The sequence below is a fragment of the Dysidea avara genome, chromosome 5, assembly GCF_963678975.1.
Source record: "Dysidea avara chromosome 5, odDysAvar1.4, whole genome shotgun sequence".
In the NCBI taxonomy this organism is placed as follows: Eukaryota; Metazoa; Porifera; class Demospongiae; order Dictyoceratida; family Dysideidae; genus Dysidea; species Dysidea avara.
The window spans coordinates 39,784,639-39,798,102 of NC_089276.1; the positions used below are offsets into that span (position 1 = coordinate 39,784,639).

The window sequence follows — 13,464 nt, forward strand, 5'->3', positions numbered from 1 at the left end:
AAGAAACATTCAAAGCTTTGTCCCAGCCCTACATACCATTAACAATAGCACACACAGCATTAAATTATATACGTGGTTGAATAATTGCCTATTTACCCAGAAAGGGATAGTATGAGTGAGAACTACCACAACATAACTTGTTTTTATTAACAACCTACTAGCACCAATGATGGTAATTTGTTGGGGGCAATTGTGAGAAGCTTCAATTGGGCTAGGCTAGTGAGGTATCAATGTCAAGTCTTAGATGCCGCAAAGCTACTATAACATTCTGAGTTACGTAGTTAGCAGGTACATATGTTGCGAGCAGTAGCAGTTATGATCATACATGACAATACATCAGTTCACTTCTGCTTTGCTACACTATATTGGTTATTTGCAATAATAAATTTTTGCAACATTGAATATTGGTTGCAAAAATATTTTAACAATGAACATTTTCAACTTGAATTTATAGTATCAGTCAAGTAGGTATTGTGCCAAGTAGAAGAGACATCTCCCTTCCCTTACAAAAGCTTTATATTGTTGCAGGCCTAATGCAGGCATGCATGTGCTGCTTTTTGGCCTGTAAACTGCCTGCTACAGGTAGTAAGATGGTTACAGGCCTGCTAAAGCTGTTATTCTAATATGATTATAGGCCTGTATGGATCACCTAAATGTGCCACAAGCCTGTTGTAAACACTTACACATTTAATTAAATTTGTTAATTTAAAGGGATCTATGCAATAAAAAGTAGTGAAACAAGAGATGAATGATGGTATTACAGCATAGCTCAATGGGAAAGTCTCTACTTTGGCATTGAGCAAAATTATAGCTAATGTGCCAAAGTAGGGACTTTCCCATCAAGCTATGCTGTAATACCATCATTCATCTCTTGTTTCACTACTTTTTATTGCATAGATCACTACTTTTTATTGCATAGATCCCTACTTCACTTTTAAATTAACAATTTTTAAAATACTAGTTTGTTTAGTCTTTTTTTGTAGCACAGCTAGCTAGTCACAGCTTATTATTAAAGTACGTACTGTGCCAAAATTGGAAGCACATAGGCCCATAGTAGCATGCATAGCTTACCTTTGATCGTAGTAGCAGTGGTGCTCAGATCCAGGCTATGACCTAGCTGTCTCAGTAGCTACGATGGCCCGCGTTCTATTCACCCCGGCCGGAAGTTGTTCGAATGAACAGGCCCTTTCAGTTGTCCGGAGCTTAGTCTCAACTAATAGGATGAAGTAATACAATTTCCACTTGAGTACTATCCAATCACATGAATCACTCGTCGGCCTCACCGTCCGGTACTGAGTGGCTGAGTCAGTGTGTTCTGAGGAACAAGCCGTCGAGTATCAGTCCGTCTCAAATCTCTTTGTCGATTGCAGTCCAGGCATTGGCAAAAGTCGAAGTGACAACTCAGCAGCCTTAATGTTTCACATGAAACACTTGAAATTATAAGCGCCCCACTCTTTCAGCAGCATAAGCGCTTTCTGAAATAATTTTGTGGTGTCTACAGAAAAGTGTTGATACAAAAAATTAACACCTTGGTATGGTTTCAATGCTTGAAGAAGAAGACAACCAACCTGATTGAAGATAAAAGGAAAGACAAGGCGCACAGGGCGTACACTTGTTGGAACCTCAAAAGGCACATCCCACCAGTAACTTTGTTGTTGTGGCGTAAAATAGTGACCATGTGCTGCTCGTTTGGGCTCTAGGCTTGCGGCTGTGGTCAGGCAGTGAGTGAGGCAGTGAGTGAGGCAGTGAGTGAGGCAGTGAGTGAGGCAGTGAGACTAAAATTGGAGTTTTTGGCGATTTTTTTTAAATTTTATATCCGGCCACCTGTAAGTGTTTTGTTGTATTTAATGCTGTTTTATGTATTATATGGACTAGTACTATTCCGTAAAGGTGATTTTCGTAGCGTAAAGTGTTTGTAGGATGATTTTTAAAGACTGAATTTTGGGCGGCGCGCGAAACATTCACCACAATTCCTACTTAAACGGTACGACCGTACCGTTTGATAGGTTACAAGCCTGTAACAGTCCTTTTCTCTCATGAACACAAATGTCAGTACTGTGTGACTATCCAATATCACGAATCTCCTATAATAAGTAATATAATTGTATGTTAGCAGGCCTGTAACATGTGTGTATTGTAAACTGGTAATGAGTCTGTGAAGTGTTCAAGAGCTATGGCAGACCTATGGAAAATGGGTTCGGGTCTGATACAGGCCTATAACATCTCAATCCCACAATGAAACATAACACTTGTCTGTAAAGCTATAAATACAAATTGAAACCCGTATTAAATAGGAAACTGGTATAGTGCATGAGTCAGCTTTTTGTGCCCCTCCCCTTACCAGCTCCTGGATCCGCCCCTGGAAGGTCTGACAGCAACTTGTGCTGCAACTTAGTGGGGGTAATGACTATATACTGTACAGGGATATTGGAAACATGCCAAGTGGGCCATTAGTGACGCTATAATACAGTAACCAGTGGTAACAATAGTCACTATAGCAACCAGAGTACATGTATATACCAGTCCTGTTAAGAAATCATTTTGCAGGATGGATTTATCATGCATCCAACAGTGCAGCCCTATTACATGCCTGACAAATACCATAATATTAATGTGACAGTACTTGCTGCAGGCCTGCCTGACAATACTGTCACAGGCTTACTTCACTACTAAATATTAGCAGGTAGGCTTTTCACAAACCTGTGACTGGCATGTTATCTTATTATAAGTACCTCTACTTTATAGGCCTGTACCAGGCCATTTACAGTAATGTTTTATTGTAAGGGTTTTTTTTTGCTTCTTGAGATGGTTTTGATCTTACCATAATATTTTCATAAATAAATAGCTTCATTTTATTGGTCACATGAGCATTGGTATTACAAAATAATGCTTTTGAAATATGAAGCTTGTAGCAGACTATGCTTACTCAGAGGAGGTGCGACATGCACATGTGAGCGCATATCTTTTGTACAGGGAAGCTATTTCGTGGGGTTATCAACGAAAAATACGTGTCAATCGAACTCTTTTTTATGCTTAATTCAACGGTGCAATCAACCCCATTCAACCCCAGTGGTTCAGTTTCAATATACACAGCCTATTGGAGGAACCGTCACGCGATGAATAACTAACCATACGGAATCAAGCCAAGCAACAAGTTGGGAAGAGAAAACCAGTGAAAATCAACTACACAAGTGTCTAAGTAGCTCTGCAGTTCACCAAATCTTGTCTACGGATTGATTTTCCACTAATTTACCATTTGAATAAATGGAATTACTGTGAATTCTTTTCAATAGCACTTAGTTCGTGTCGGACCTTCTCTGATGCTTACTTATATTTTATGTTGCATTAACTCAACCAATGATAATTTATTCTGTAAGACAGCTGTAACAACACAGGGGGGTGCAACTGCACAACCCCAAATAATAAACACAATACATTTTTTATATGATTGTCTAAATGTATATGTATAGTGGAAGTGAATATGTGTCATAAACGTTTCTATACTTTACTTCTATTCAGGAGGATTAAAACTGGAAGATAAACAAATGAAAAAGTCATTTGATTACGTATGATAAAACTACACTTATGACAGCAGACAACTCTAGTATGCAGTGTACACCTCTCAGCAGTTACTACACAAGTTACTCATATCATCATGCAAGGGGGTGTCGCTCAGGCTCTTGCTGTAGGTCGATCTGCAACCGCGGTCAAACTCTAAGTCAACAGTCAAGGCCACAAAATAGCTCTTACAGTGGGTCAAGATGATACGGAAGGTTCGAAACTCACAATCGAAAACTATACGTAGCTATTATCAAGTTTACGGAATTATACGTAACTCACAAGAAGTAAGGATCTCCAAGAAGATGTTTTAAAGCTCCAACAGGCATTTTGCCGTAATTATAATGATTTTTCTCTCCCAGCTGCTGGTAGCACACACTAAGAAAATATTATACTAGGTTACAAGCACAGTTGCATATAGGAAAATAGAGAAATAAGTGGAGGTCAAAAGTTCAACAAGAAACGCTCAAGTCACAGGTCAAAGACAATAAACGCTGCAAGTCAAGGGTCAAGGTGAAATTTTTACCCCGGTCAAGAGTTTGACCGCGGTCGCAGATCTACCTACAGCGTGAGCCGACGTGACACCTCCTTGTCATGACACTCCCCCGAAACCATCGTCTATCCGAGCAACATCATTTCCGGAATTGCTCAGACTATTAGTCACTAGTCCTGTACCGGGGAACTACACATTGAAAACATTTCTTACTGGTAAAGCAGTACTTTAGAAACGACGTCAGCCATGCTGGCTTGCACACGTATAATTCGCACCAGTAGAGCGAACGGCGACATTTTAAGGCTTTGAGCATTTCGCAGCTTCTAAGTGCATAAGGCTAGCCAATCATGTAATAATAAAGTCGTCCATAGGAGCCTATATGCACGGAAATCAGCAGAAAAACAGTTAATCGTTACAAACTACATTACACGCGCACTACAAGCAAACACGCGCCAATACACTCAAACAAACAATCAACAAACCTTGGATGATAAATCCACACAAGAGAAGGCACAACGCAAATGCGGGCATCATCTCCGCCTGCGATCGCTCTCACAAAATGACCTCTAAATATGGCGGAAGGCTTTCTTCTTGCTTAGTGGGCGGGAACGAACACCTTAAATGGTTCTAATACACGTGAGAGTTCATGTGATTACTTAATTTTTTAAATAGTGCGCACCATTTTGAGGCAGTAGAAACTGTGGATAACAAACAAAAAAAGACGTGTAGTGGTCCGCCAATACAGTGAGGTGACTTTTTTATACATTAAATAATGAGGAATGTCAAGATATTTTGTGTATGCGTTACCTTCATTAACCTTACTCCTTAGGCGTCATAGCAACCTCGATATATCAGACCTCTCAACTCTCAAGATCTCACCTTGAGACTCAAAAGTTTTAAGCCTTTTCTCAAGGTAAATGAATTTTTGTCACTGTCAGTCTACAGATAATGTAAGAAAACTGTTGAAATCACTCTCAAATTCAATCTCAGAGCATCTAATTTTCTACAGTTTCCTGAGAGGCATGGACTTCTAGAATCCCTATATAGGCTGGCATATACTTTGTGTATGCTATAGTGTACTTTTTGCACACCATAAGGCATACCATGTAGTGTATAGATGGGTATATGGTATAGCTAATCCTCTGAAAAAGGTTACCTACACAGCCCCTTACATGAAGTTGTATCCTCCACCTCTGATCTCAAGGTTGAAACTGATTCTAAGTTGAGAGCTATTGGTTAGACATTACATCTTAAGCACTTTTTTTTTTTTTTGGCAATGATAATACAAATAAACACTTAAACAGTGGGCAGAGAGGCAAACTCTGCCCAGTCCTGGGATGATGGTATTGTTGCCATTACAGATGCAGCATTGCCACGTTGAACATCAATGGCAACCTTCTGAATCAAAAATTGGGTGGCCCTATTATCACCAGACTGTTCCATCACCCGGGAACCTATCCACCTCACTAATGAGCGTGCACATGATCCCCAAGCACCCAGGGTCTCAACTCATAAAGGGGAGAAGTGAAATGATGGAATCAGAGAAGAATACCTTCTGCACTTAGCTGACTCTGCAGAGTTTGCCAGCCGGCTGGCACCACTTGCAGAAGTAGATAAATTAAATGGGGCCAGGGTGTCTGAGCAGGTAAAGTCCCAGAGCAAGGGTAAGCCGCATGACCAAGGAATCAATGACATGCCATCTGGCTTCTTACCATCATTACAACACACACCGACTGGCTCCAAAATAGCAGGTACACCTCCAGACACCAGAGCACGACGAATAGTTTCATTCACTGCAGCGTGCCAAGGAATATAGCCTCCACTACGCCTGCAAGACAAACCGTGAGTTCCAAAAACATCAACTTTATTGCCACAAACACACGTATGCTCGACAACGATGGGAACACCGAGACGTAGACCAAGAGCAATCCTCAAAGATTCATTGTCCAGCTTAGTGCCCTAGGAAGGTACAGGTAGAGCACCAAGCCATGCACCAGACTCTGAGGAGGAAACTGACAGTAGACGAGCCTTTGTTCTAGCATCAGAGGCAGAGTCCAATAGAGATGAAAAATGGTGTTCGTAAAACAGTTCATCCCAACTATGTTGATAATGTCTGCGGTCTTCAGGGGGCATAGGATACTCAGCAGACCATTTGTCAAGAGCCTCTTGGAGGAGAGAAGATTCAAAAGTTAAACCGGAAGGAGTCAAGATGGAAGAAACTAGTTCGGAGGTACTATGAAGGGAAGAAAGATAGCTGGGTAGACTTAAATCAATAGCACTACGGATTCCCAAACCTCCTTTGGCAGCAGGGAGAATAGACTGAGCCCACGCAGAAGAACTGATGTTTATGTTGCTAATAGTCTGGAGGGAAGTGCGGATTAACTCATCAAACGTCTCTAAAAGTCCAGGAACCCTCCAGGATGGAGAAGTGCACAGGAGATAAAGGAGTTTGGGGATGGCAAAACAATGACGCAGCAGATAAAAGGCATCATGAGCAAATAAAGTCTCCAGACATGAACTAAGAGTCTGAATACATCCAAGCTTGGATTCGAAACTTGAAGGTAGTGCATCAAGAGTAATAGGGGAACCCAACAAAGTCACCTCTGAAGAATCAAGAAGACGGACCCCAGGTGCAACAGATTGTAGTTCATCAATAAAGGGGGTGGAAGATGCACCTGCAATGTATGCTTCACATTTGGAAAGGTTCAAGGAGAGTCCCAGGGAAGAAGATTGTTCCAGAATAGTTGTAAAATTGCTAGAACAGACTGTGGTGAGCCGCCAAGAGTGCCATCATCAAGATACCAAACATTAAAAGTTGATACAAGCTCACTAGCCAAGGAATGGATGGCTAGACTGAAAAGGACTGGACCCAAGGGGTCACCTTGCTGCACACCAGTAGCAGATGGAATGAGCCTAGGACCGGAAAACAGGCTCTTAAGCACTGGAAAAACAGCCTAGGACCTATGGTAAGCATCACATACAGGCTCTACTCTCAACTTTAAACTTGTAAGCTGACTAGTGGTTTTGTTGAGATTCTCTAAGGACCACCCGCCTGCATGTACGTATTGTGTAGAGAGGGTAGGATGGGGAAGAGGAGGGCACTCGATAGTTTGTTTGACATGCATAGCAGTGTTGATCACTTGATTCTTATTACGTAGCTGGCCATGTACACATGGCTTATATGCAAGTACTGGAGTAGATGGCTATTTTTCCATACCTGTAGAATCAATATTATGCAAATGCATGGTTTGAGTAGTAGGATATGTTTTAGTTATATTATGAACTCTTCAGTATGGTAATGATGTACAGCATATTTGATTGGCTCTTTCAAGACTTTCATACGATTAACATAACACAGGTAATGTATAGCAGGTACTGTTTAGTGTCTAACGAATCTGGTACAATGTGATAACGATTGCAGTATTTTATGCTACTGAGAATTGTGTATCAGTACAGAGAAATAAGACTGAACACATAGTTGGAATTTAAACGACAATTTGGACAAGATTGAGAGAACAATTATACAACATGAGGCAAAGTGCTGCATTAATTAGCCTTGATACCTTTGCTATTAGTGATTAAATAGATCAAGATGAGTAAACAGTGTCTTCTTTAGAGCATTCGTTTGCTTAGTTGTCAGATCATCAGTTGGTATCTGTTAATAATTTTGTTGACATATAATGTGATCTTAAAGTATTATGCAAAGTGTTAACAATAAAACTTTCTTTTTGTATAGCACCCTGCTAATTTGACTGTCTTTAGCTTAACTTCTCTTGTGTATTTGTGGACAATGTACTTTGCAAAAGCATGGATAATTCTAGAAAGAACTATAGTTTCGAAAGTTATAAATTTCAGATAGTATTTAGGAGATCTTGAATGGGGATGCGTTGTGAATCTCATATGCATGCAGGGCCTCAAGTTTCTGACAATTTAGTTTAATATTGTGGTAACCAAGTTTTAATGGTTAACAATGCTATTGTCCACAACATTTTTGTAGCTAAAGATTGAGTTTTTGAGTCCGCCAGTCTCTCACCACATCTTGCTTAAACTTTTGACACTAATACTAACCTCTTTTTTTAGAGCAACTTTACTGGCTAAAGTGCTTACATGCAACTCCAATGAACCGACCTGCCCACATACTACACAAAAAAGAAAATTGTTGTATAGCTATTTGCATATTGCATACTTCCTAAGTATTGTTTTAGCACTCTACCATGTATGAAATAAGGTTTTTTTTTAGTAATCAAAAGGCTTCCTTGTAACACTCCATCTTATTTGTAAAGGCCCTAAATGGCAAGATCAGGAACACTTTTTAAGATTATCCTTGTGGCAAATATACAACATTTATGAAGTTTCTGTATCATGCATATACTTGCATGCTATTTCTGTACAAAGTTAACAGTGAGTGTACTGTCTCTCCTAACTGTGCATCATGAGGTTTGTTGTGCTTTATCAAGTCCATAGTTTGGCTTCTTTGCTATGTTGCTCAATTATAAACTTACTAAACTCACTAAATGGTCGCCCACCACAATTACAGCCATGTATGTACATGTATATGATCCAGCACTTCTTACGTTACCATGGTAGTCAGTAATGACAGACCTACTTGTTGAATTTGTAGTTGTGTGTGACCTGCAAAGAATTTTAGTAATTGTGATTGACATTACCTTCAGACCACCTAGTGTATTGTTCATCTAATTTCATTTTGCGAGAGAAATTTTGCTATGGGCACAAAGGAAGTACTTTATAGTGACTTTATACCCCCCTCCCATTCCTCTATTTCTGCCATTGGCCTTGAAGATGTCTTTTCCTTACTATGCCACTGGTGAAAACTTAGTTCATGTGTTAGGAAGCATAATATAATGTTAGACATTATTAGTCCAGTCAAATTTTGATAAAGGTGCTGCCATTGTTGATCTAACAAGATGAGTATTCTGCAAACATTTCTTGGGGACATCCCCGCTGCAAATAAAATTTCTTAGACGATACTTTCTCTCTTAATGTCCACTTTGCCATCTCTACATGGAAGTTTTAGGAAAACCACATGGTTGATTTAAATTTTATTGGTTTGTTATATGTGATGAGTGGTATCTGTTTGTAATGAAATGATTTGATCTTATGTAGATGATGTTTTCAGAACACTGCAAGTGCTGCTTGGAATTATCACCATCAAAAGTAGTAAAACTCAAAGGAGAAGGCTCTGGGGGCTAAAGTTGATATTCAAAGAAGCTGAGTGATGATGTGGTGTCAGAATTATAACATGGTTAGTTGTTTAGGGTTTGTTTTACGTTCAGTCCTAGTAACCAGTTATTATCAGAGCTAGTTGGTTTTATTGAGATGATAAATATGTTTATATGATCCTGTTGGACTAGACAATGATATGTACATGACATACAGTGTACTGGTGTGTACATAATAGAGCATTTATTTGGTTATCATGACAGTCATGATTATTTTGTTGGCAATAATTGATATCGTCTAATTAGTGATAATCGAAATTGGCGATTATCGTGTAATAATTGAGGAATTTTTAAAAGTAATAATCATTCATCTTAAATGTTGTCATCTTTGTTTGATTAAGTGGACAATAATCATGATAGTGGCTCATGACAATAATCGTATGGCAGAAATGTCAATACCGTCCATCCCTAGTACATAATACAATAATAACACACTTAGGATCAGTATCTACAGATGAATACCGTAAACAGGGAAAAGTTTCATTGGGCGAAAGTTTCATGTTTTTCATGGTTTAAAAAGCAAACCCTGAAAGTTTCTCACTATGTGCTACATCTGTATTTACAACTTTACAAAAGCTTTACCACAAATTGTCTTGGTAAGAAACTTTCACCAGCAAAACTTTCTCTGTTTATGGTAGGTGATAACTTATCAGTATACTATTTTGAATATCAATAGGTAAAAATCCCCTGTAATTGTGATGGTGTGTAATGAGATATGAATAGTGATAACTTGTAACACTAGTTGTCAACAATATTATGGGCTTCTCATTGACCAGTGGTTAGTATTGGCTGTAATGTTATATTGTATAAATACTGAGGGTAATCCCCATCAGTAGTCATGCATATGATACCTCCTTCATGGTAAGTTTATACATTGCTATCTGTTTGATTTTTAGGATGTGGCTCCATTATGCAGATAGAGACAGAAGCAAATGTTGCTAGCCAAGTTTCATGATAAGTTTAAAGATGGTTTATCTCTAGTGAGTTGTGTTAGCCAGTGAACTACATCACTTGTGACAAAGTGACATTTTACAATCTGGTTAAACTGCCATTCTCACAATACCGTGTTATACCTGGAAGATCAGCGTACTAGTCGCAGGGTCTTTTTGTACAAACAGGAGACTGAACATACCCTAATACTGTAAGATGAGAACTGCTCACACTTAGAAGGAATAAAAACAGTTAACAGTTTCAGCTCACTACATATGGCTCTACCATACTACTTGAAATACATACATAGACAACAAGGCTTCAACAACAACTACAATTTACACATATGTATTTTTTATATGTGTGCCTACTCATTATATGAAGCTGTCATTGAATGTACTTTGTTGTGTGTGTGGGTTTGAAGGTGATAGTGGCCATGGCAAGTGTTGCAGTTCAAATATGTCTTCTTAGTTGCATATTATGGGTTGATTGATCAGGTGCTAACACCACAATAATAAACACTGCTATAGATATGGTTTTGTGGCTACTATGGAATTATGTTTATAGTGTCAGTTGCTACAGGAAATGGTTAGTGGTTACTATGTGGTGTTATCAAATTTATGGTAAACCAAAGGTTTCCATTTAGGTACAGGCAAGGTCAGAATAGTGGGAATGACTTCATGTCACTACATCTTGGTTACTAACCTAAAGCATCATCTTGTCAGTTATTGGTCATGTTCCAAAGTTGAGTTTTAATGCTTATTAGCTATATGCTGTACATGTTTGGACAGTTGCAGACACTTCCTCTCACACATACACACATACTTTGATTGTTACATCGCTCATGGTTTTCCATGAAGTGCATTGCAGTTATCACATTCATTAAAAAGTAATCAAGAAAACACTAAACAGTGCTCTAATAGCTAAAACAGATAGGAACACTTAAAAAGGGACAGATTTTGCAAAGATTAAAAAAAATTTTCACTGAGCAGAGACCTTACTCATAAGTAAGTAAACCTGACTTGGTTGCATGAGGTCTCTGCAGGTGCAAAGGAACAGTTCTTAGTATACTGTGATGTGTGACTGTTAATTCTTGTATAACCGCATTTGCTGATGGTAACACCAGTTTGATATGGTGTTTACTGTAGATCACATATCACGTACGTGTCAGTAGAATTTGTGAATTTTTTGTAATGAAATTCATTAAGTGTTGAACACATTCCCCACAAATCTTTCGAGTGCATACATAGAACATTATGCATGGATAATTATGAAGTCCACTATAGCTGGTGTATATACAGCAATGTTACTGAGCAATGAATACTTTAATTACAGACCATCAACAATATTTTGGGGGGAATGAATCAAATTGATTGAAAGTGGTAATGTTCACATCAGCAGCTACAGGGAAAAATTAATCACCACCAGAAATAGAAGGATCTTGCAGGCCTTCTGATCTTCAAAAACATGACGATGGCCAGTTGGTTGTGGGTTTAACTTGGAGCACAAAAAATAGGGACCCGCTGATTATGCTGGCATAATAATGAGCATAATAGGTGCCTGAAAGCATTGAGCATAATGCTAGCATAATGGGCAGAAAACTTGTGCAATGCTATAAATTCTTGCTTATCAAAATACATATCCGACAAAAAGATCGATATACTCTAATGTATCACTCTGTGTGGGCAGTTCAAAGGCACCGCCAGTGCCATAATTCGTATATTGCACTGCTGCAGACGGCAGCGAGTGCATTATAACTTATAACACACTGGTTGCGGTTTTGTAGACCACAACGAGTGCATTATACGTTATAATGCACTGACCACAGTGCAATATACAGATATTGCACTGGCTGCGGTTTTGTGCAGCATAGCACAAGTGCCGGTGGCGAAGACCACTATGACACCTCACCTAATAGGTGGAAAGACACTTCACAGATCACTCGAATTCTTTTATAGCCTGACATGTAAAGGTCGATTGTGGGCCATAACGTCACCAATACGTATAATGTTTACAAGCAGCCAATGGCGATCGAAAAAGCCAACGCGGGTGGCCACAACTCTAGTCTACATAGATAAAAACATACTTATACACCTTACTAGTCTGGTGCCATCTTAGCCCAGATTAAACTGTAGTCCACTTCGACAATGACTCAATAAAACAAATATATTCTAAATAATACTAACCTTTACGTTCGATTGTGGTAACCAGTTTTCTCATGCCACCAGATTCGAGTTTAGCCAGTGTGAATAGTACAGCTGCGAATGTTACGTTTTGCAACAGGATGCTCCAGATGGTTTGGACCCTTCTGTGACAAAACAGCTCCTACCCCACATAGGAAGGCATCACTTAACTCACAGTCAAGATTGCAATGAGCTACATAGTAAAACTTTGGACTTTTGGCTCCTTCAAAGGTTTGTTTCTTTTGGCTCCTCTCCCCGATGCCATTTCAACTTCAGGGGAGCCAGGGTTGGCTGACGTAGTAATTTGTTGTAATAGTTCACAAGTCCAAGGAATGAACAAAGCTCTATGTTACCATTATCAGCATCAATACAACTGTTGATCTAAGTTTTCTAGTGTTGCTTGTGCGGCAATCTTTAAATGAGAATAAAACTGCCAGTCTTCAGCACAGTGCTCTGAACAGTTCTTTTCTAAACTCTAAAAGAAGAAAGATCAGTGTGATTGACAATAAAATCTCTGGAGGCAAATGGTCTGGGAGCACAGTTCCCCAGACACTAGATTTGCTGGAGGGCTTTAATATGCAGTAGAAGTATAGCTGCAAATGTAAGCACTTCAACTCTATATGCATGTAGTTTTGGTAAAGCTGAAAATGATTATATCCACAATAGTTCAGTACAATCAGCCAAAAAGGCTTTTTCTCAGTTTGAATTCAATTTTGTTACTGCATGTGCAGTGTGTACAATTTCAGTGAAAGCAATTTCTTGATTCTTTTTTTGAAACAAATACTATTACCACAAGCTCAATTGTTTGCCAAAATTTTAATACTGTGTTTGCTTTTGATCTTAAATAGAAAAGCGGTTCATGACAAAATAATATAGCTATAGTGCTTTTGCAGCACGTGATGACATTAGGATCCTAGCCAGATGTTTAGCAGTAATGGTGAGATAACAGTGCATGAAGAGGTCAAGAAAAGAATATGTTAATTTCATTGCAAGCATTAAAGTAGTTGACTGTTCTATTAGAGAATTTCAACAGCTTGCAAATTACTGAATCATTGTCTAG

General features: G+C 38.9%; 1 long non-coding RNA gene across 1 annotated transcript; it reads left to right on the top strand.

The window, feature by feature from the left end:
* Positions 1 to 4,712: 4,712 nt before the first annotated feature.
* Positions 4,713 to 10,603, top strand: LOC136256288 (uncharacterized). Its single transcript, XR_010701426.1, has 3 exons — positions 4,713 to 4,800; positions 9,176 to 9,314; positions 10,188 to 10,603. It is a non-coding gene; the product is annotated as an uncharacterized lncRNA (long non-coding RNA).
* Positions 10,604 to 13,464: the final 2,861 nt, after the last annotated feature.